This window comes from Aulonocara stuartgranti, assembly GCF_965226115.1.
Source record: "Aulonocara stuartgranti genome assembly, chromosome: 7".
NCBI classification, from domain to species: domain Eukaryota; kingdom Metazoa; phylum Chordata; class Actinopteri; order Cichliformes; family Cichlidae; genus Aulonocara; species Aulonocara stuartgranti.
In genome coordinates, this window is record NC_138945.1 from 60,035,582 (window position 1) to 60,057,861 (window position 22,280).

Genomic DNA, 22,280 nt, shown 5'->3' on the forward strand with positions numbered 1-22,280 from the left:
GGGCTGGTCTGATGAGTCTTAATTTTTCAGTCACTCAGATGGTAGGGTCATAATTTGGCAAAAACAGCATGAAAGAATGGATCCATCCTGCCTTGCATAAGTGGTCAGGCTGGTGGTTTCTGTAAGAATATTTGATGATTATTTTTGGGGGCTACTTATTGCCAAGTGAGCAGCCTTTTGAAACTATATGAAGAATTAAAGTGTTTCTGAAGATAAAAGGAGGGTTCATCCCAGTAGTAGCAAGGTGTAACTGATGAAGCACAGCCTACAGCCTGTACATACTTATAGTTATAGAATATTCACAACATACTTCATACCGTGTACATTATAACATACCATAATAGACCCATTTCTGTAATATACTTACATATCTATATTATTGCTAATATATATTGTAATATATCTATATCACTAAAGCACTTCTGGATGGATGCAAACTGCATTTCGTTGCCCTGTACCTGTGCATGTGCAATGACAATAAAGTTGAATTCTAATTCTAATTCTAATGAAGTGGCCAGTGAGTATATTTAAGCACTGTTGAATTATAATTAATGTCAGTGGACAATGAGAACTCACAAGTCAGATCAAATACAAATCTCTCAAAAAGGTTGATGACCAAAACCAGAATTATATGAACCTTTTCCAAATTTCCAAATCTTCCCAAGATTACAATTCTTTGAGTATTATACCTCATCCATACAAAATGTTTCTGCTACAGCGCACAGATAATCTGCCAGAACCCAAAAGAAATGTCAGAGGCAAATAACTGTCTTTTCCAAGAACGTATCGATCATATTAGAAAATGTGATTCGCGTCACAGGATTAACCTCTCATATTCTCACAGTCTTAACTTTTTTAACAATACACAGCTACTCAGAAAATCCCAATCTTACAATGGTAGAGGAGTTTGGTTGAGCTTGAGAGATCCCAAGAGAATGTGTGGGAAGATTAAGAGCAATTCAAAAGACCCCTAGAGAAGAACCACAATGTGACCTTGCCTGTGGAAGGGATTCTGGAGTCCCATCCTGGAACGAGGCTTGGAGGAGGACCCGTGGGGTCTGGAGAGCCCAATCCTGATAGGTTGTTTGCACCATCTGGAAAGATTCTCTGGTGCACAGTGGTTTAGACAAGGCTCGGTGGTGGATGGCTCGGTGGCCTGACCTCCAGTAAATCTAACAACAATCTGTACCTCATCATACGCCTCAACATCCATGTGATCCATTTTAATAATATGAGCACTGCAAATGTGATAGTAAGGGAGTCAGAAAATATGATAACATATAGATGTAATATCCTGTGTTGCTTGTTTTCACTGGATTTATTGTCAATAAAATCCTGACAGTTGGTGATGTGGCTCTGCCTGACTATCCATAAATTATAGTCTATTATGGCAGTAGAACATAGCCTCCATTTCCTTTTTCCAGCTTTTGATCTTCAGCACTTCTTTAATGTTCTCATGACAAGTTTACTAACTGACAATCCTGCCAACATGCTGTCAGGAGCAAAACACAGTACTGAAGTTGAAATCATTAGCTCATTAAAAATAGAGCCAATATGTGTGAAATTACATGACGTGGGCAGGATTTTTGAGGAGAAAAAAAAAATCAGCTGTCTTCAGTGTAAATAATGCTGCATCCTATAGTTACTTCACTGTACATGAACGTAGCATTGATGAAAGGGTTGATGACGGGAGGTGGAACGATTGTGGGGCAGCCTGCGTCAATGCTGTTACGGCGTTCCAAATAGCATTTCCCCGGGGACTCTATTTCCAGGGCAGATACACACTGCTGATTAAGACGCTGATCCTAGTATTGATGCAGCTGTAAAATACAAGACAGTTCAACAAATATCGATTTAGAAGACACTCACACATACAATAATGCGTACACTTTACAACACACCATTAAATTCACACACAAACACAAATGCTTACATGTGCATAAATCCATATGCTCAAATATACAACTAACTGTAAAAGTAACATACATGATTACCTCACCTACCACACACAGACACACATCCGATAGATTGACCTGCGCCGTACCCAGCATGGATCCCCAGCTGCAGATCGATGAGAGGCGAGGCTGTAAATTGTGAGTGAGAGGCCTGAAGGTGAGCTGCATTATGGGGGAATCTCCTGTCACAGAGAATAGTGTTTACTGTCCATACGCTTATCATATCTATGAAAGCATGCATGCATTTATGGATGTCAGAGGGGATACTTTTACACCCGAAGCTTGCACACGCCTGCAAGTATACAATAATGCATTGTGAAACTCAGTTACCCCTGGTATGTGCAGAACAGATGTGTGTTTAAAAGATGACGGCGATGGTTGGTTTTAGTCATGGCTGTGAGGTTTCTGACTGGTCCTCTTTTCTTCTTCCTTTCATCTTCTGATTCTGTAATTAGTTGATTGACCTCTTGATGTCAGGGTCTAATTAGACATGGTAATTAAGGATTAAACAGGTCAGGAGGGAGGTGTGCGTGCATGTATTTGTGTGTGTGTTGAGAGCTGAAAAGGACGGTCGGGGTTAGTACGGGTGCTTGAAGTGGGCCGATAAGGGATTTGAAGGGCAATATGGTGCTTTTAGTTTTAGGGCACAGGGAATTGCTTGTGCTTCTTGGTAAGTAGTTGTTTGTCTGCGCAATCAATGTAAGATGGATGCCAGACAAATGTAAACAGTGTTAATTAAAAAGTAGCACTGTCCTAAACCTCTACAATTGACATCAGTGAGCTGACATAAGCAATACAGTAAATAACTGCACTATATTTCTGGAGTAGTTTGCTCAGCTGGCAAAATAAGAGGGGATGGGACGATGTCCCTCTGAGCAAATCGTACCAAATCCTTTATACTTGTCGTTTGCGCATTAGATGAGTAAATAGAAACACTGTTAAATTGTACCTCGAAATCAGCGCTCAAATGTAACGTACCATTTAAATAAAATTAATTAAACTATAGAAAAGGAGTAGGTCACACAGACAATGTGGGAAAACAACAAGCACAATAGACCAGAATAGTGATTCAAGTAACAGTAATTAGAAAACCACAATAGAATCTACAAAATGAGTTACCTCATGCATATTCCGAAAAGGAAAATGAGGGGGTTATGATAACAATAGACAAATCCAAACAAAACACCTGACAATAGCACAGGATATGGAGGTTTTAAATAATCTCGTAGACACTCATTGGACCTTTTCTCACTAAATAAAATAAGGTGCCACGATGCCATTTAGTGGCATCGTGGCACCTTAAATAAAGGACTTGTTTCTTTTATTTAAGTCCTTTGGACTTAAATAAAAGAAACAAGGACAAGGTGAGTGTATTTGTATGGTTTATGTCATGAACGTGAGTATCTGTGCTTTTTGTCATTCTGTGGACCGAGCTCTTCCTTTGCTCTTAAACTCGTTGTTCCCTTGCCTACTTTTTTATATCTAAACAAGTTTGTGTTTTGGGTTACCTTTTTGTTGAGTTACTTTGTTATTAGTCACATTTTTGTTTCCTAAAATTCCCAGTGACTGCACTTAGGATGTATTCTGTTTTGTTTAACTTTACAACACAAAAACACAAGCTGACCAAAATTGTTCCAAATAAGGACAATAATTTTTTTAACTTGTTTTTTTTCCAGTCACGCTTTCTTTGTTGTACAGTATTAGACCTAGTAAACCTGCAGCACTTTTTAAAGGGAAAATGCCCAGCCCTACTGACCCCCACCGCTGCACCAGAACATGTGGCCCTTGAGGGCACCGTTAATCCCATTTATCTAGCTCAGTGGCTCTTCTGAGTCAGCTAACCACTGATCTGTTTACTGTCTCATGTTGCCCCTAACATCCCCAGAAGCCAACTCCTGGTAAGTCCTTCAGAAAAAATTGTGGCTTCCGCAACACCATGCCTTATCATCATTCATCAATGCTTCCCAACTCCCCAAGGCAGCATCTTCCCAGCTCCTGGGTCAGGAAATTTCAAGTTACCTTCTCAGTCAACCACCATCCTTCTGTTTCAGAATCACTTCCTGGGTCCCCTTACATCACACCTACATACCTTCTGTGTAGGGCTGCTCAATTAATCGAATTTTAATCACGATTACGATCTGGGCTTTCAACGATCATTAAAAATGACTGAGCCGATTATTAGCCCCTCCCTCATTTATCCGCGACACCTTAAAAGCCGGTCCGTGAAAATATTGTCGGGCATAAACCGGTCCGTGGCGCAAAAAAGGTTGGAGACCGCTGATTAAGAGGACCCGAGGGAAGCTCGGAAAGCTAAGCAGAAGTTATTTGGAGAGTGACTGCCGTTGGTTGAAAAGAGAGTTTAAAAAAAAAAACTTCAGTGGTGTTGCACACCATTTTATATTATTTTTTAAAGTCATTGTTAACCCTTTAAAGCCGGTCAGAGCAGCACGCTCAGTTTTGTGTAACTATTTTTAAATCCCTGTAGAACCTGAACCGTGTAAGCTAGCGCAATAATTTGTTTTGCATATGAAACCGGAGGAGTTGTACTTACATCTTATGCCATCAGCTTGTCCTCGGTCACGGTTTCGTTCCACATATAGCTTTGCAAAAATTGCATAAAAAGCGCTTGCAGGAACAAAAACATAATATTCCAGAAACACGCTTTGCCGTTCCTATCAGCTGTTCGTAACACTTCCCACAGTGAAATGATGCACATGCTGTTTTCTTTGCAAATTTGCATCATAGGATTGTTTTTTGTTTTTCCTGCAGTATATAAAAATTGCTGTATCTCCAAAATAAAACTATGAAGACACTCAAAATAAATTTCCTGTGGTGGGAAACTATTTTTTGCAACTTTATTGTATTTAAAGTTTTGAGGGATAAACCTCTTAAATTTCTCCAAGTAGAAATATATGTAAACAAAACAAAAGCGATTTTCAATTTTTTTTGTAGTTTATTGCACTTTTTTGCAATTTATGTAATTACTATGCACTTAATGCATACATATTATTAAAATATGGGCTATAACAGTTGTATTGATGTATAGCAACTTGAAATGCTCCCACAAATGGCACTACAGCATGTAAAAAAAATAATATAAGCTCTGGTGGACTTGGTTCTATAGTAGGTCTTAAAGGGTTAAATAAATATCGTCAAATAATCGTGATCTCAATTTCAGTGAAAATAATCGTGATTATCATTTTTGCCATAATCGAGCAGCCCTACTTCTGTGTTCCTGGGTCAGCTGATGCATCAGCTGTTATACACCTGTCCTGTTTGTGGATGAGTAAGGTAAGGTAAGTAAGGTAAATAATATAATAAAGCGTACTTATGACATCTGGGTGACTACAGGAGGTTTAAATCTATGCAATAGTGAAGCCCAAGCACAGGTAGGGGGGTTAAAAAACAAAGATCCCAATTGGGAAAAACAGCAAGCTAGTCTACAACATATAGTACAGGGTGGGCCATTTATATGGATACACCATAATAAAATGGGAATGGTTGGTGATATTAAAGTCCTGTTTGTGGCACATTAGTATATGCAAGGGGGCAAACTCCTCAAGATGGGTGGTGACCATGGTGGCCATTTAGAAGTCAGCCATCTTGGATACAACTTTTGTTTTTTCAATAGGAAGAGGGCCATGTGACACATCAAACTTATTGGCAACTTTGCCAAAATAATGTCGGACTCTGTAGTTTTCTCTGGTCCCCTCCCCAATCAGACCAGGAGTGACATGTTTAGCCGCATGTTCTCATTAAATTGCTGGCTGTCTGAGTGGTGTCCCAGAAACGATGTGGGCTTCATAGATAATTGGCAAACCTTCTGGAGGAAACCTGGTCTTGTTAGGAGAGATGGCATCCATCCCACTTTGGATGGAGCAGCTCTCATTTCTAGAAATATGGACAAATTTATTAAGAAAGATCAATTGGAGAAAAAGAGTCTAACTTAACATCAATGGTACTAAGAGACCAGGAAGCAGAGTTGCAGTCTTACACGCCTCTCTGCAGCTTCTCTCCTCCTGCTACCCCCCCCCCCCCCCCCCCCCCCAAAAAAAAAAACCCCCATCTCCATAGAGACTGTGTCAGGCCCCTCTTCTGTGGAACCAGCTTCCAGTTTGGATTCGGGAGACAGACACTATCTCTACTTTTAAGATTAGGCTTAAAACTTTCCTTTTTGCTAAAGCATATAGTTAGGGCTGGACCAGGTGACCCTGAATCCTCCCTTAGTTATGCTGCAATAGATGTAGGCTGCCGGGGATTCCCATGATGCATTGAGTTTTTCCTTTCCAGTCACCTTTCTCACTCACTATGTGTTAACAGACCTCTCTGCATTGAATCATATCTTTTATTAATCACTGTCTCTCTTCCACAGCATGTCTTTATGATGTTTTACTTCTCTCACCCCAACCGGTCGCAGCAGATGGCCGCCCCTCCCTGAGCCTGGTTCCTTCCTGTTAAAAGGGAGTTTTTCCTTCCCACTGTCGCCAAAGTGCTTGCTCATAAGGAGTCATATGATTGTTGGGTTTTCTCTGTATCTATGAAGCGCCTTGAGGCAACTTTTGTTGTGATTTGGCGCTATATAAATAAAATTGAATTGAATTGAATAATATGGTAAAATAAGATCTTTAATATATGATGGATAGGATTTTAAATTTGATTCTAGGTTTAATGGCCGGCAGTGAAAGTAAACTGATATAGGAGAAATATGAGCTCTCGTCCTAGTTCCTGCCGGTATTCTCACCACAATATTGGAGCATCCTGATAGTAAGCATTAGCAGTAGTTCGAGCATGAAGTTAGAAATTGGTAGACTACTTTCTCTGTACTATTTGAAGACAGAGCGTTCCTAATTTTGACAATATTTCATGGTAAAAGAAAGAAAGTGTAGAGATTTGTTTCATTGTTCGAGTTCTAGACTTAAAGTCAAAGTACCCTTTAAAAGTTCAAACATGACTTAGTTGCTTAAAGATAATTTTCCAATTAATGTACTTGTAAATGGTAACCTTGATACTGGTCTGTGTCTTTTTAATCAAAAATGTATCAGAGTTGCATTCTACAAGATGAGCTTTGATAGTTGCAGTGTAAGGAGCTATCACATCAAGACTTCTTAATGTAAGACATTCTCCATACATTAGAAAAAAGGTTCAGCACTATCTCACCCTTGCCCTTGCTCTGATTAACCACGAGAGGTATGTTTTCTTTTAAAACTAAAGTTTTATGCTACGTGAAAATCCAGTTTAACTTATTTTACAGTTGCATTAAGCTCTTCCTTTTTATGAAGAGCTTCTGATCCTTTGATGGCGGGTATGACAGTCAACACTAACACCTCCACTGAATGATGAAGGCATTTGTAATTGGTGAGAAGCATCTTTGAATTTGCCTCCAAAAACATTGTCTAGAAAACACAACTATCTTAAGTTACGCATCAATTTCATTTGTGCAATGGCATCTAGAAGGTTCCCAGTGTTGCCTCCTTTAAGATGCTCAGCACCCAGCTTAGACACACAAGGTGCAACTAACCCTCTTCTCTGTAATGCAGTTTTCAAAACTTTGACTTTTTTTGTTAGATGCAACTCTGCGCTCTGCATTTATCAGATGCTTTTGAGGTGGTGGCTACATCTTATTCACACTCATTCATATGTTGCATATTTGCTCTACAGGTTCTGTTATTACATGAATTAATTCATCAGTTGCATGTACAATTTATAAAGAATTAACATCTTTGTCATAATTTTGTTTTGTGTGTTTCACTTACAACTCAATCTCTAACTTATCAGATGCCTTTTTACCTGAACTGAACTATTCATTAAGTTGACTTTCTCTCTTAGACTGTATCTGAGGAGAGTGGTTTTTCAGGGTATACTTAATAGGTCTGATTAGTGCTCATGCAATATAATACATATTATTATTGGTGGTGGTGCTTATAATTATAATTAACATCATATTCAGCACCACCACACTGCCTACAGACGTTTTAATGGTTTCAGAAAAGTACCTGATGGCACAGACTGACTGTACTCAGTAAATCCACCACTTAGCATTAACATTTCTGTTAGCTTGATAATCCAAATTGACCTTACAGATATCAACAGATTCATTTTGATGAGTCAGTATGTTTGTTCACAAAATAAAAGGTATGAGACAACTCTCATTGTTACATTTACATATGCACAGTGCACAATGTTGCACATGTATGGCTTGCAAGTAACTACTGACACAGCAAATATAACCCGTCCGTGTCCTTCCCATGTACCAAAATTGTGAGTTCCTGCAGATTCTACATATTCATATTATACACAATAGCACCAAATAATGCCATCATTGCCTTGCTCATGCGATGTAATAATTATTTTTATGCATGGCAATGAGCTTTTATGACTGATGCCTAATGGTTCAGATTTTTATTAATGAATACATTTGGAAACCAACTGGATTTTTTAGTGGTAATTCAAACAAAGCATAGTTGGAATTCTGCTAGAGACACTAAAGCAGACAGGGCACTGGCAGTTTTTCATTTTATGGAGTGGGAGAATGAGTGTGCTGGCACCAGATTGGGTGCAGTGACAGGCAACCCCCAGAACCAAACTCAGAGGGGGAGCCCATCTCTCACTGCTGCCCTGTGGGGGGTTGATATACTTTCTTCTCTTCTCCTGCCTTCTCTCTGTCTCTCAGAGACTTGCTATATTCTTTTCAGAAAAATGTGTTATGCTGTCATTTGACACATGGCATGAGACATCAAAGTAAAAGAGAAGACAAAGGGTGAAAAGAGGTTAGTGAGAGGGAAAGACGTTGTATCTCTACTATTAACCATATTGATCCATATGTCGGGGGGGGGGACGAGACAGAAGAGAAGTGTGACAGAAATGCAGAATGAAAAATGATATTCTGAGACAGAAATTGTACAAGGGCATTATAACTTGGATGAGGAGGAAAAAAATATACTGACAAATTAGGAATGAGGGCGGAGCAGATTCTGTAGAGAAGAAGAGATGGTGGGTGATTAGTATGCTGGTAAACAACTACATTTCTTGGAGCTCCTTTGCACAGTCATTCACTACTGCTGATTTACTCTCATGTAAACCATCCAGTCTGAGGGTAGGAAACACGTAAAACATCCTAATCAAGTCTGAATCGTGAAATAACAAGCTGTTCCTATGAAACTGAACAGAAATGAGAATATGGAAATAGATGATATGGCTTTTGTATACTGGAGTGAGGTGAAAATAGGATGACCTAGTTAGAAAAGAGTGACAGATAAGGGGAAGAAAAGGAGGGAAAATGGATGACAAACAAAACAAAAAACAAGCAAGCGGCTGAGGAACTGATTATGTTTACATGAAACTATTGTCCTGATTATGCATTGCACATTGCTAGATGGGATGCATGTTATACAGATGTTATTTGTTGGCAAAGAAAAACTCGAAATGAAATGAATTGGTGAGGAACAGTCATAATAACATCAAATCCAGAAATAACTTAAATCCTAGTGCAAGTCAGTTGACTTGAATGAGAAGTTCATGAAAGCTAAATGAGAAACACACATAAACAAAAACAAGGAGGAAAAGAAAGTAAACTTTAAGTTTAAACAAGTCAGATGAAGACAAAGTGTGTCCTTTTGCCTCTGACAGGGTGTGACCGAATTTCTTTTCGTGACAACTCTGTCATCCCTGGCCTGCCTGACACTGACTCTAAAAGACAGTCTAACTCGAGAGACTCGGCTGGATAGCATGCTGTGTTGCATAGAGAAGTCAGGTCTGTCTCTAAAAAGAGCATATGTGATAGTGCTGTGATTTTATGTTTTTTACATATTTGTCGTTTCATCTATTTCGGCTTGAACACACTGTCTGGAAAAGGCAAGTGTTCCACAGGCTGCGCAGAACTCATACATATAAAAAGTAGGCAATCACATTCAGTTTTAAAGCAGCACTTCAAACACCGCACACAGTATTTCTCTGTTCTATCTTAGGAGATAAGCACTGAAGCTCCTTTGTTTGAGCAATTCTAATGCATGCAAATACTGAGAGCCTTGTGAGCATGGGTTCATCGGGAGAGAAGGAAAAACTATATTTTATTACACACACAAACAAACATGCACAAAAATGCACTTAGATTCACACTACACGTGGGAGGCTTATATTTGAGATGAGAATTGCAATTAGGCAAAGCTTTGTAATATCCTATATTTGGCTGTGCATCTCCCCAGAAAGGTAAGAGCCCACATTGCCCTCTGTTTCTTCCGTGTTCCCTGCTGTGCATAGATGAGTGAAGCTGTCTTATGCTAGATACTTTCCCCTTAAGGCTGTTTCTATTTGGGGTGCTGAGGATAATGTTACACACTCCATTATTTTTATAGGCCTTAGGCATCTCCTTCAAATTCATTCACGAATATATTGACTTTCACTTTGCTGCATGATTGAGGCTTGTTTGCCTCAACGCCGGCAGACGACTCTGGACAAGCAGACTGTAAAAGAGTGAGATAAGGACCAGCATACTCCAGCATGTACAAAGGTACTTCCTGAGCAATGCAGTTATTAACCTGCTGTGATTCTTCCTTTCTCATTATTATTATCTCAGAATATTTTTAGCATTAGTCACTGTCTGTTTCTTTCTCTCTCACTGTACAGACTTATGGTGATTAAAATGAAGAGAACAACATGTTTTTTTGTTGTAGCATAACACCAAAAAGAGTAGAGAGCAAAATATTCTTAACGGTATGCAATTTATATCTCTTAAATATGAGACCAATAATACCCAAAATGTGTCACAGTTCTTCCTAAAATTCAGTTTGCTTTCTAACTCTGCTCTCCTGCAATATTACATCATTTCTCCATCTCTACATGGGTTCTGCGTATGTGAAGATATGTGGGGGCAGAAGGAAGAGTTTCTTTAATGTGAATTGCCACTCAGTTTGTACTTTCCGAGCAGTCATCCAACCACCTCTAAAATGCCAGAGAGAGACAGATCACCCACATACCCAAAGCAGCCTTCTACATTTTGCTGCCTACATGTATTTGGGTAGCAATGGCAAGGAGAGAAAAAAAACTGACACATCTTCCAGCTCTTTTGAGGAAATCCCAAGCTATTCAGGACAGATGGGAAATGTAAGCCGCCTAGCATGCTCTGTCTGCCCAGGGTTTTCTCTTAACTGTGTGTGCCCAGAATAGTACAAAAAAAGAGGCAGATTGGATGTTGATCAAAATTTAAGAAACTGCTTTTGATGCAAAAGAAGAGCATCTTAAGCACAGTTTCTTTCGAAAGAGACACAATATGAATTAAACTTATTTTGGCTTCTTGTAGATGTCAACCATGGCATTTTGAGATGTAGTCTCATAATCTCTGCAACCCAAATAGACTCCAAAAAGCCAAATAAAAGTCATGAATAAAAAATTACTTGATGTTTAAGACAGCAAAGGATTTAGCCTGTGTTAGTATGTGCTGCATTATTATGTATTCATTAAAGCACATGTTCTTAATTACAGGGATGTTAAAAAACATGTTGTATCTGCTAGTGAATGAATTGTCCCTGGACGCTCGTTTCCTTATAGAGAGACGAATGCAAATATGTCTCTGCTCGTGTACTGTGACACTGTCATCATTAGTCACATTTATTCATTGTGACACTGAAACCTCTGTTACATCAAGTACTGTGGCCCTTATACCCTTGGGTAATGAGTAATTCTGCTAATGATGAGTGAAATGTGCAGATACAGTTAAGTTAATGTGTGTAAGAGTGACGTGTTGAATGCAAACTGAGCAACTGAGAGGTAAAGGGACCTCAGCTGTTACTAGATGAAGGGTCTGTGTATACATGCATAATATATGGTTCCCATTAGCAAAATCAGCTCAGTTTCATTCTGCAGACTGTTGTCAACTCATGGATATTGATTAAATGAACAATAACAAACAGAAGCAAATAACTCAAAATTATGGCCTTAGAATAATCCACAGTTAAGGATTTCTTTCTCTGTTAAAGACTGACTGAATGCCTTGGAAAATGAAGATTGCATGAGTTCACATCTGCTGCCTTCCTTGGTGTTAAACTATTCCTGCTGCTATATCCTTTTCATCACTTCCACAAACCAACACTGATCTTCTTGGCCGTCTTCTGTCAGCCAATCAGTCTCTGATCCCCATTGTTGAAGCGCTTTTGTTGTTTTGTCATTCTTCCTTTCAGACTGTCTTTTGTGCAGCCCTCATCATCCCCATGTCCACCCTCATCCTGGATGTTCAGGGAGTCGCATTCAAAATCTTCACCAGCCGTCTGCTAACTCTGGTCTGCCACCAGCAGCAGCCTAGACTTCAGGGTCCTAACCTACTTCACAATAATTGCCATAATACTAGTCAAACTCTGTACTATACTTAGTTACTCAAACTCAGTCAGTGAGTGATAGCCTTCTTCTTGCAAATGGTTTCTTATTATTTAACTTTAGTTCAGCGGATGGTTAGGTATATTAAGAGAATTCATTAAATAAGAAAATTATTATTTTTGTCTTCTTACTTGTGATTCAACCAAAGATTTATTTTTACTTTTCTGTCTGCTTATTCTTGTTTTCTTCTTTGCACTCCCACTTGTTATCACTGTTATGTAACAGCTGGCATAGCTGATGATGGGAATGCATTAACACTGTGACACAGTTCTGCAGCAAATATGAAAGAGAAATGTATAGTATCAGAGCCAATTCTTATGGCGGGTTAATTTGCTTGATTGACATGATCTCGTTCAACCATCTCTGAAGGCTCCAGCTGCCTGTGATATCCAGGGTTATGTTCTTGAGCAAGACAGCAGATCTCCACCAGCTTTAAGGGTGCCGCTCTCAGGGTGCTTACAGAAAGCAGGCTTTCACTGTAAGCTGTCCCTGTCTTATATGCTTACAAACTCCATTTCATCTTTTTTTTTTTTTTTTAGAGGGAAGGTTGAAGGAAAGCTGAATTTACTATTTTTCCAAGACACGGTTGTCATGGGGGACAGGTGTCTTAGGCAGTGGTAACCTAAGCAATACTGTAATATTTGATGCATGTCCAGGAAATTAAAGGAGGGTATATACAAGGAGTAGGTGACAAGATTAACAGCATTGCTTTTCACGAGAATCTCGCCAGTAATTTGGAGTAGATGTACTGATGCAGAGCATTGGTTTCCACCTGATGGTTGACAGATTGATGCACTTTTCTTTGGATATTACATCAAAGTTCATACCAGAAGCCACTGCTCACTCCTTATCCTTTCACACTGATTTTATTTTTTCTCTAGGTTGTGTTTTTTCCAGTGTCCTTGTCACTACCTGCAGACTATTTAAAATTGCACAGGTAGTCCAGCTCCTCTTTGGTGGCGCATCCATACACGCTGTCGCAAAAAGGTTTGCTGTGTCTCCCAGCACAGTCTCAAGAGTGTGGAGGAGATAACCAGAAGACCATATGAGGAGAGCTGGACAGAGTCGGAGAAGGGCATCAACCCAACAGCAGGAACACTATCAACTCCTTTTTGCCAGGAGGAAAGGAGGGATACTGCCAAAGCTCTACAAAATGCCCTCCAGCTGGCGACTCATGCACATGTTTCTTGACCAAACTGTCACAAACGAACTCCTTGAGGGTGATATGACGGCCAATAATCCTTTAGTGTTTTCACACATGAGGTTCATACTGCGCACATGTGACAGGCCTGAAAAAGTTTGGAAAAACGTTGCAAACTTCAAGATGCCTGCAACATCATCCAGCATTACCAAGCTAGCAGCTGATGGTCTGGGGAGGCACGTCCTTAAAGGCCTCCAGAACCCTGTCTGCTGTTAGGCAAGGTGATGAAATCCTTAGACCCAGTGTCAGGCCTCATGTGGCAAGAGTGTGTAGGCAGTTCCTGGATAATGAAAGAATCAGTGGCATTGGCAGGCCCTCACTTTCCCCAGACCTGAATCCGATTGAGAACCTTATGTATGGGTGCATCTAATGCAGTCAAAAAGTGCAGCATACTGTCCACTGATGCACTGATCTTGAATCTGGAGGGCGATTCAGCTTCACTGTAATGCAAGTTTGATCAACCTCTAAGTAAATGTTTAACTTTTTTGTGTTTGATTTTGAATCCAGCCTTCAAATAGTTGGTTATGATTTCCACTGACCATTGTTACATCCACTTGTTCTCACTGAAATACACAATGTAAATAGTACAGATTTTCAACCTGAATATTTTGACTATTCAGCGTGTCATTTAAGTTTTCCTTTATTTTTTTTTAATACTGTAGTTAGATGTTTGTAACTGTAATCTAATACAGCCTGCCTTCATACTGCAGGACCTCTTATTCAGAGTAGTAGTCTCCTGAGAATAACTGGCAAACGGAGCATGAAGGAAAGGCGAGGTCTGGACCAGGGGAAGATAGCATGACTGTATGACAGGATGTGCTTAGTTACACACTCTCTGTTCCTACAGGCCACACAGCCCACCAAGGCCACACATGGGAGAAAAGAGGATGGAAGAGGCTAGAGGAGGAGTGAGTTTGTGTGTGTCTGACACAAGAAGAGATATATGGTCCCCTTCTTTTGCCTGGAGAGATTCTGGTACGTATCCAAGATGCCAGCAGCAGTGACAGCATCATCAACAAAATGGAGCTGTGGCACGCACACACACATATTGCTGCTAAGCCACTTGAGGAAAACATTCCAAATGTGTTTAGGAAACTGCTCTGCCCCAGGAGAGAAAATCACTTTTTCCCCTTTTGTCACAAACAAACAAACAAACAGCTCCACACTTTCCATCCTCACTCTATAATGTCAAGATTCCGTCTTGGTAGAGCAGCAGGTCCAGCATGAAAAAGTCTAATTTTAGGAGGAAAGTTTTCCTGCCCTCTGTATCTGTGGGCTATTAAGCCAATTACAGCCAAATGAAACTAAGTGGGCCAGGCTTAACAGAGTGTCAGATTGCTCCTGAAGGTCACGCAACACTTTGAGTGAGTGGCCTCTCTATATAAATCCCTCAGGACTGATATGTTGCTTCCTGGGTTTCTAGATCAGCACACCTGTTTATTTGATGAAGCTATTTCCCTATAAAGGAAGGCTTTAAATGTCTGGACATTTGCCCAGTTTACATTTATGGGCTATCTCTCACTCCCATCTCTCTTTCTCTCTCATCTCTTCTTCATTTCCCAAGTGGGTGATTCAGGACTGTGAGCACTGTGACAATTTTCACTCTTGAAACCACCTGAAAATAATAACCCAGTGTGAATAAGGCCCAAATAAGAAGAAGACCAAAAGTGTGGGAACAAGAAGAGACGGTGGTAAGAAATGATGAGAGATGAATAAAAACTCATGTTTGTTTGATTCTGCTGCTAATAATATCACCCAGACTCTAATGAGTTTATTTGCTTTAGGATTTTCAGGATTTTAAAAAATAAAGCACAATCAATTATAAGTACATAAAACACTATGCATCTTGCATGGAAAACAATCAGTAGAACATTTTAGAATTCATGCAGGCATAGACTGTGTATGCTATAGAAGGGGCGGTATCGCTGAATAGGCTAAAAGCTTAATGGTGCAAAAGAGATCTCAGGGGTATGCTGCCACTCATGTGAACAAAACAATTTGTTCGAGTAAGAGGCACAGAGCTGTTTGAGTTAAGGTACTATTTTTATTTTTATTTTTTTTCGGTCTTCAGAATAAATGAATGAGTGAATAAATGAATGAATGATACGGAGTCTGAATGAGTATGGAAGGAACTTTGACACCATGAGTGGGAGGAATAGTAAGAGGAGCTGCCGAGGCAGAAAAAGAGACAGTGAACCAGAGATGAGAGCAACATATGCTGATGATGAGGACTCCCCAGGAAGGATTTCAATATTTCATGTGTCCTAGATTCCACCCCGTCCCTCTCACCACCACCCTCCCTCGCTAGCCCCCCCAACTCTGTCACCCCCACCCCCCTAGGGACCAAAAATGGCTGAGGAGCCAGGAATAGAGGGTAAGAGAGAAAGAACAAGTGAGCAATTTAAAAAATGGGAACATCAACACACACTTGATGTGAGTTAGACCATGTACCCTCAGAGGATCAAAGTAATACTGCACCAGGTCATTTGTTCTGTAACACCGATGGGAACGTACTGTATGTGCCACTAAACACTGAGCCGAAATGCAAACACTGTGTGAAGACACTGAAGTCGGGTTTTATTGTCCTGGTTGCAGTTTCCGTTAACAGTGGTTTGGTAGAGGGTTTTTGGGGGGGTTTTTTAGTTTTTTTCCAGAAGACGACAAGACACATTCAAGATTATATGCTGTATAATATTTCTGCATTTGACATAACACACAGATCAGGTCCGGTTAACTGCACTCTTTCTGTGAATGGGCTGAAAAGGTTGAGTCTACTCGGGTGTCTGTGTAGGGAACAGGAATCAACAATTAACCTTGCATAGGGATTGGAAACAAAGTTAAACAGCATTTAACCATGCATGATTCTGTTCACTGTCAAAAGCAGCCATCTCCTAGCTCCTATGAAGGTCCTTAATAAATTATACTTAATGTGTTTAATCCAAGGCTCTAGCCACAGTGTAAGTATTTGGTCTAAATCTTGGATTTATTGTACCTTTTACCATCACTATTTGGCCCTTTTCTCAGCTCCATAACTGTTCTCCCTACCTGATCAACTGTCAAGCTCTTATTTCCAATCTCATCACTTGATATCAAAAAGCAGTGGCTCATCTCTCCACATATACTTCTATCATCTGACTGGTACTCATTTTCTCACCGCTCTTAAATTACTTTTCTGTTTTTTGAGGATACTGAAAAAATATGGACTATCACACTGCCACCCTTTTTTAAGATCATAATGGCAATAATTGTGAATGAAAGTTCAGTGACATTACAGTATATGGGTACTGATTTTACCTAACCACAAAGGGGTATATTATCTAGGGTAGATCAAAATATTGAAAGGACATTTGGAGTGTATTTTCAAATTGATTATGTAATTGATTGCATCTTTTGGTTTGATCATTGCACAAAAAATGGTAAAAAAAAAAATCCCTAATGAAATCTTATGGAGTCTTGGAGTGAAATATATGCAGTGTTGTCAATAGAATAGAATAGAAATTCTCTTGTTGTCTGACTTTGACTTTGTTGTTCAAAGTACTTTAAACTATACAGAGGTTTTTTTGTTTTGTTTTTTGTTTTTTTTTTAAAAAGGATCAGCATTTCTCTGGAACACAAACCTCATTAGTTTAAAGCAGTATTATTCTCTCTACAGTGTGTATTATGATTCACTGCCGAAGAGCTACCAGTATTTGGCCACCTATATTTGTCTCTGTCACTTGATCAGACAGCTAATTACCATGAAAAGTAATGTTTCTGCCACTCTCGCGTTATATTTATGCATCTGTCAGCCTGTCTGTCCACACCTTTTTCCGTGTGCGTGTTCTTGTCTCTATTTGTCTGTCTCTGTTTACAATTGTGGTGGTGCATTTGTGTGGGTGTGTGTCTGCAGTCTGCATCATGCTGTTCGACTGCTTTGCTCACAGTGTCTAGTTCAGTAGAGCAGGTGTGCCTGAAGCGTCTGACCCCGCTAATCAGCTCAAACCACAATAACCTTCCGAGTGGCATCTCAATTAATCACATCACATTGGTGGGATGTTGTCTTGCATCTTGACATTCTGCGTTACAAAAACAAGGAAATGTTAAGATAACTATAATTGCTTCTGCTCTGTGTGACATTAAATGTCAGTTGTTTTCTTGCTAGTACAAACTTGAGTCTGTGGACTCATGCCCACCTTATCATGGGCAACAATTGTTTTAAAAATTATTAAAAGTTTATGAGAAACCTTTGGGCTGGCTGTGTTATCGTTAGGGCTGTCCTACATCTCCAAGATAATAATTAGACCCAGTAGCACATTTACATATGAGGACAGTCGCACAGTAAGATGCAGCCATTTACATTCAAAGGCTAGCTTTGTTGCAACTGGAATACTGACGGAAAATGTTTTAACTCATGATTGCAAGTGACAAAAAGCATCTCCCCGTGTGAACAGCTGTCCGCTGTCACCGTTTTCCAAATGTCAAACACAAATGTCCACACACATTTTTGACTTTACTGTAGATTATGTTTATCACAGAAAGCTTGGCACAAACCACTAAAGAATTATCATTCCCCTCGTGTGCCTCTGTCTGCAAAATCTGCAAGTATTACATTGTGCTGTCATCCCTTTATGGGACAGCATAATGATGAAGATACCATTTAGATTTCCTTTATTATCTTCCAAGTTCAGCTTGCAGACAAGTTAAGGCTTCCCGTGCTAACCAGAAAACTGGAAATATCTGTGGGTGCTTTCTCTCTTTCTATTACTGGACAATTATAATATTTATGAGAGAAGCCTCATAGTGGAAAAACACAGTTTTATTCTCTAGCTATTTCTTTTACCCCCTTGTACTGACTTTTTTTTTTTAATGAAACACCGCCAAGAAAATCACTCAAGCATTTGTCAGTGTAATTGTACAACACAATGCCATGAATGGATATGAGCCTGCTGTTTCAAACTGCTGACAGGCACAGAATAAAACACCTCACACTGAACAGGGGATTAGTGCAGGGAAATAGAGTGAATTAGAAAGTAGAAAGACAGCCTAGAAGAGATGATGAGCTCGTGTGTGTGTGTGTGTATCTCTGTGCATGTGTTATTCCTATTATTTCTGTCAAGCCTTTAGAAAAAACAATTTGTTTTAATTGAGCAGAAATAAAATGCTGATTACTCTGACCTATTACACACATCAGGAAAGCATTTAAAAGAATAGAAACTGTTTTGATGGGGGCTCATTTGCTGTATGTTTTGCTGCTCTGTAACAGGCATTCACTCTGAAGCCTCAACGTACAAGCTTAGTGAAAGTAATTGTGTTCATTTATTTATGTATTTGATTTGGGGTATCACAAAGGCTTTGACAGTAATAGTGTTTTCTCTGGTGATAGCTGTACGTTACCTGATGTTTTACACTGTAGATACCTGCTATCTCTACATCAATAACTATCTTGAATTTCTTTGACCATTATAGTACTAGGACCTAAAGAGATTGCTTTGGTGGGTATATATCAATCCATAGTTGTGAGTCTATGGCAGAGAGCAACCTTTTGGAGTTCTCCCCAGAGAATGAGCAAGTCACCTCTATTCGACCGTGACAGGAAGGTTCTGACTGCTGAGTCTACCAGAGCAGCTGGACTTAAGGGTTTCTGGACACCTATGAAAATTTACACGTCTCTTGGGAGATTTCTGAACTGACATCGACTATGAGGAAGGGATGTGCAGATTGATCTGAACCAGAGTAGTGCTGTAATACTGTTATGGCAATGGATTAGCTATAACAAACACCATGTTCAAGAATAGGGTTGTTCAATACTCAAGGGCAAGAAACGCAGAGATGTGAACTGTTCTCCATCTGCTGATGAGTCTGATCAGATGGCCAGGATATGTGGTAAACCCAAAAGTGTAGTGACGATAAACTGGAACGCCTGACTGCCAGCAGACAGACCAAAGCGCTGCAGCTGCAGCTGTGGTGGTCATGGACCCAGGTGTCGGAGCAGTTTAGAAAGGCTATGGATAAAGATTGGTTGGCTCAACAAAGTTATGGCAAACCATCAGATAAGTCAAAAAGGAAAAGGAGGAGCAAGCAAGGAGGAGGTCTGCTGACCTGAATGAAGAATATCATCTGGAAATGAGGAACTGCTGGACCTGACCAACATATAGTCAGCCAAACAGCTGAGATTATATTCCTTCATAAGTAAAAGCTGGGATCCTTCACATTAAATGTAGCCATATGAGGTGGTTCAGTCACCTCATCAGAATACAGATTGGGTGACTTCCTCTAGTTTGAGCACTTCCGGGCATCCAGGTGAACTTCGAAATGACTAGAGATGACATATTTCACCTGGCTTGGGAATGCCTTGGGGTTCCTAGGAGGAAATAGAAAACATTGCTGGGAATAGAGACATTAATTTGGTTTGCCTGCTGCCACCATGGCTGACTCCAGATAAGTGGTAGAAAGTTAATGGATAGACAGTGGTACTTAATCTAAAGAAAAACATCTTTACCAGTGCTGAATATTTTTTAACACAAATAATTGGATAAACAGTTTTATCAGTTATCATTACTGTGGGTATTTTTCCTCTCTCCTTGTCTATCAAAGAAGAATTAGCCATTCCCTGGGAAATGATGCATGTTTCATATGACTGTCCACACTGACAGATGTTCTGGCCCCCCAGGGGCATGGGATGCTCAAGAGCCAGAGGCCATTTATGGGAAACCAGAACACAGAGTGAATGTAAATCAGAACTAAAATAGCAGCTTCCCAACAATGCCAGTATTACTGAAACTTCGTCTTTGTAACTCCACACACATCTTGCACTTATTTTGCATTTTCTTACATATTGTTCCTCTGGTTTCATCTTTTGACAGGCAAAAGAGCAGACTTATTGTGTAATGGGTGTGTTTAGTCTATTTCACTCTATATCCGGAGCCTTATGGGCAAAGACAGAAAATTCAGCTTCCCCTTCTCAGGAGCTTATTGCTCTTGATTCATATTTGCATTGGAAAATTTGAGGGATCACAACACATTAGTAGACAGTGAAATAGGAAAGCATCCTCAGAGAGAGTTTTATATGTGCAGGGTAACTGAATATGTATGTGCAATTTTTATGAAAGCATGCTTCAAAGCCAGACGGGGGATTGAATTTAATCAAGTGAGACTTCTTCCTTTGCTCTGCTTGACAACACTGGGATTGAATAAATTGTAACCTGTACTACATGCTACACATGGCATGTCCATATTCTGTTCTACCCTGACCCAGCAAGCACTTGGTATAAGTTGTGTTGAGCTTTAAGCCAATGTACACTTGAATATTAGCCATTTACTTAGTGTAAATGGATGTGTCGCATTGAATTAAGCACCTTCTTTAATTTCATCCCATTCCCATCAGGGTTCCCAAAGCACACTGCAATTTTCTTTTGATCACTTGTCTGTGACAGTGCACATCAGTGTGTGCACGTTTGTGCACGTGTGTGCGTGCACACTTGCATTTTGCTTGCTATGCATGTGTATTCTTGGATGAATTCCCTCCATCATTATCCCATAAATACAAAAGCACATCACAGACAAATCAAATGCACCCATCCAAACCTGAGTGAATGATGGATTGCACCAATGTTTAAAGTCACTGATATAATGCTCCTTTTGACCTCTCTTACCTCTTGTTGTACAAGCACAACCACCACTTATCTCAACCTGCCATCCAGAAAATCTAATTCTGTATCTGTCAACAGCCCCAATCCCACCCCCAAAGCACACAGAATTATTGCGTTAGATGCATCGTAGTTTAATATATACATAAATATTTCAGGGATAGATCCTTGAATGACTTTTGAATCACTCTGTAAATAAATTATCCATTCGCTTCTCACCCTTAAGATCCCAGCCTCTCACCAGACTTTTTTACTTTTCTTGTAAATATGTTCTACTTTGTTTTGTTGCTTGCCTTTGAAGTAAAATGTTAAAGTCAGCGGCTGTATACATCCTCCCCATAGTTTTAGTGAGGCAAGGGCTGAAGCAGGCACTATGTTCCATTTTTTTAACCTTGAAATCAATCATCCATCCATAAAGAAGTCATCCTTAGCTATACTTTTTATGACATAAGATACATTTTATTAGTCTCGCAAAGCCAGACCACTTGCCTCAATCACTGTGGTCTGGGAGCACTCAGTATGCATTCGCTATGCACAGAAAACTGACCGAGAGAGAAAGAATCACAATATTGCAAGTTCAGATGTCTGGAAGGATAGCTTTAGCCATATACTGCCTAATACTGCCATATACAGTTTTTCAAAGTGTGCAAGGTAAACTTTATATGTATTATTGAAAACAAGCCTGGCTTTTTTCTCATTTTAGTCTAAAAAGCTCATAAGAATAAGGCTGACTTTTCAGCTAGGCAACAATAGAGATAATTGTCATTTCCCTTTTCTTTAAACAAGCTTTAAACCCCTGTTGGTACTTTTTGGAATGGGCACTTCCATCATAAATTTTAAACTAGAAAAACACAACAGCTGTTTCACATTATCCAAAGAAAAGAATGCTTGCTACAAAGTCAGCCTTAATATATATATATATATATATATATATATATATATATATATATATATATATATATATATATATATATATATATATATCAAGGTAATAGCAGGAAAAGCAAATAATTGTACCCACCACAATCACACACACACAGACGAAAACATCTTTATGCTACCTGCACTCCTTCGTGGCGCTGAAGAATTTTAAAATATTATTACTGCTATAGTTAAATAAATAGCCACTATATT

General features: G+C 39.5%; 1 long non-coding RNA gene across 5 annotated transcripts in view; it reads right to left on the reverse strand.

Moving 5' to 3' along the window:
* Positions 1–1,303: 1,303 nt before the first annotated feature.
* Positions 1,304–22,280, reverse strand: part of LOC309710865 — a 31,213-nt gene continuing 10,236 nt past the window's right edge. The window contains exons 4-5 of one of the 5 annotated variants that reach the window (XR_014277818.1): positions 2,000–2,084; positions 1,304–1,820 (exon numbers count right to left, since the gene is read on the reverse strand). This is a non-coding gene — a long non-coding RNA (uncharacterized lncRNA). Of the gene's footprint in view, positions 1,821–1,999; positions 2,138–2,348; positions 2,436–17,475; positions 17,577–22,280 lie in introns of those variants that run through there. The other 4 variants (XR_014277819.1, XR_014277820.1, XR_014277821.1 and 1 more) reach the window with 4 other exon arrangements.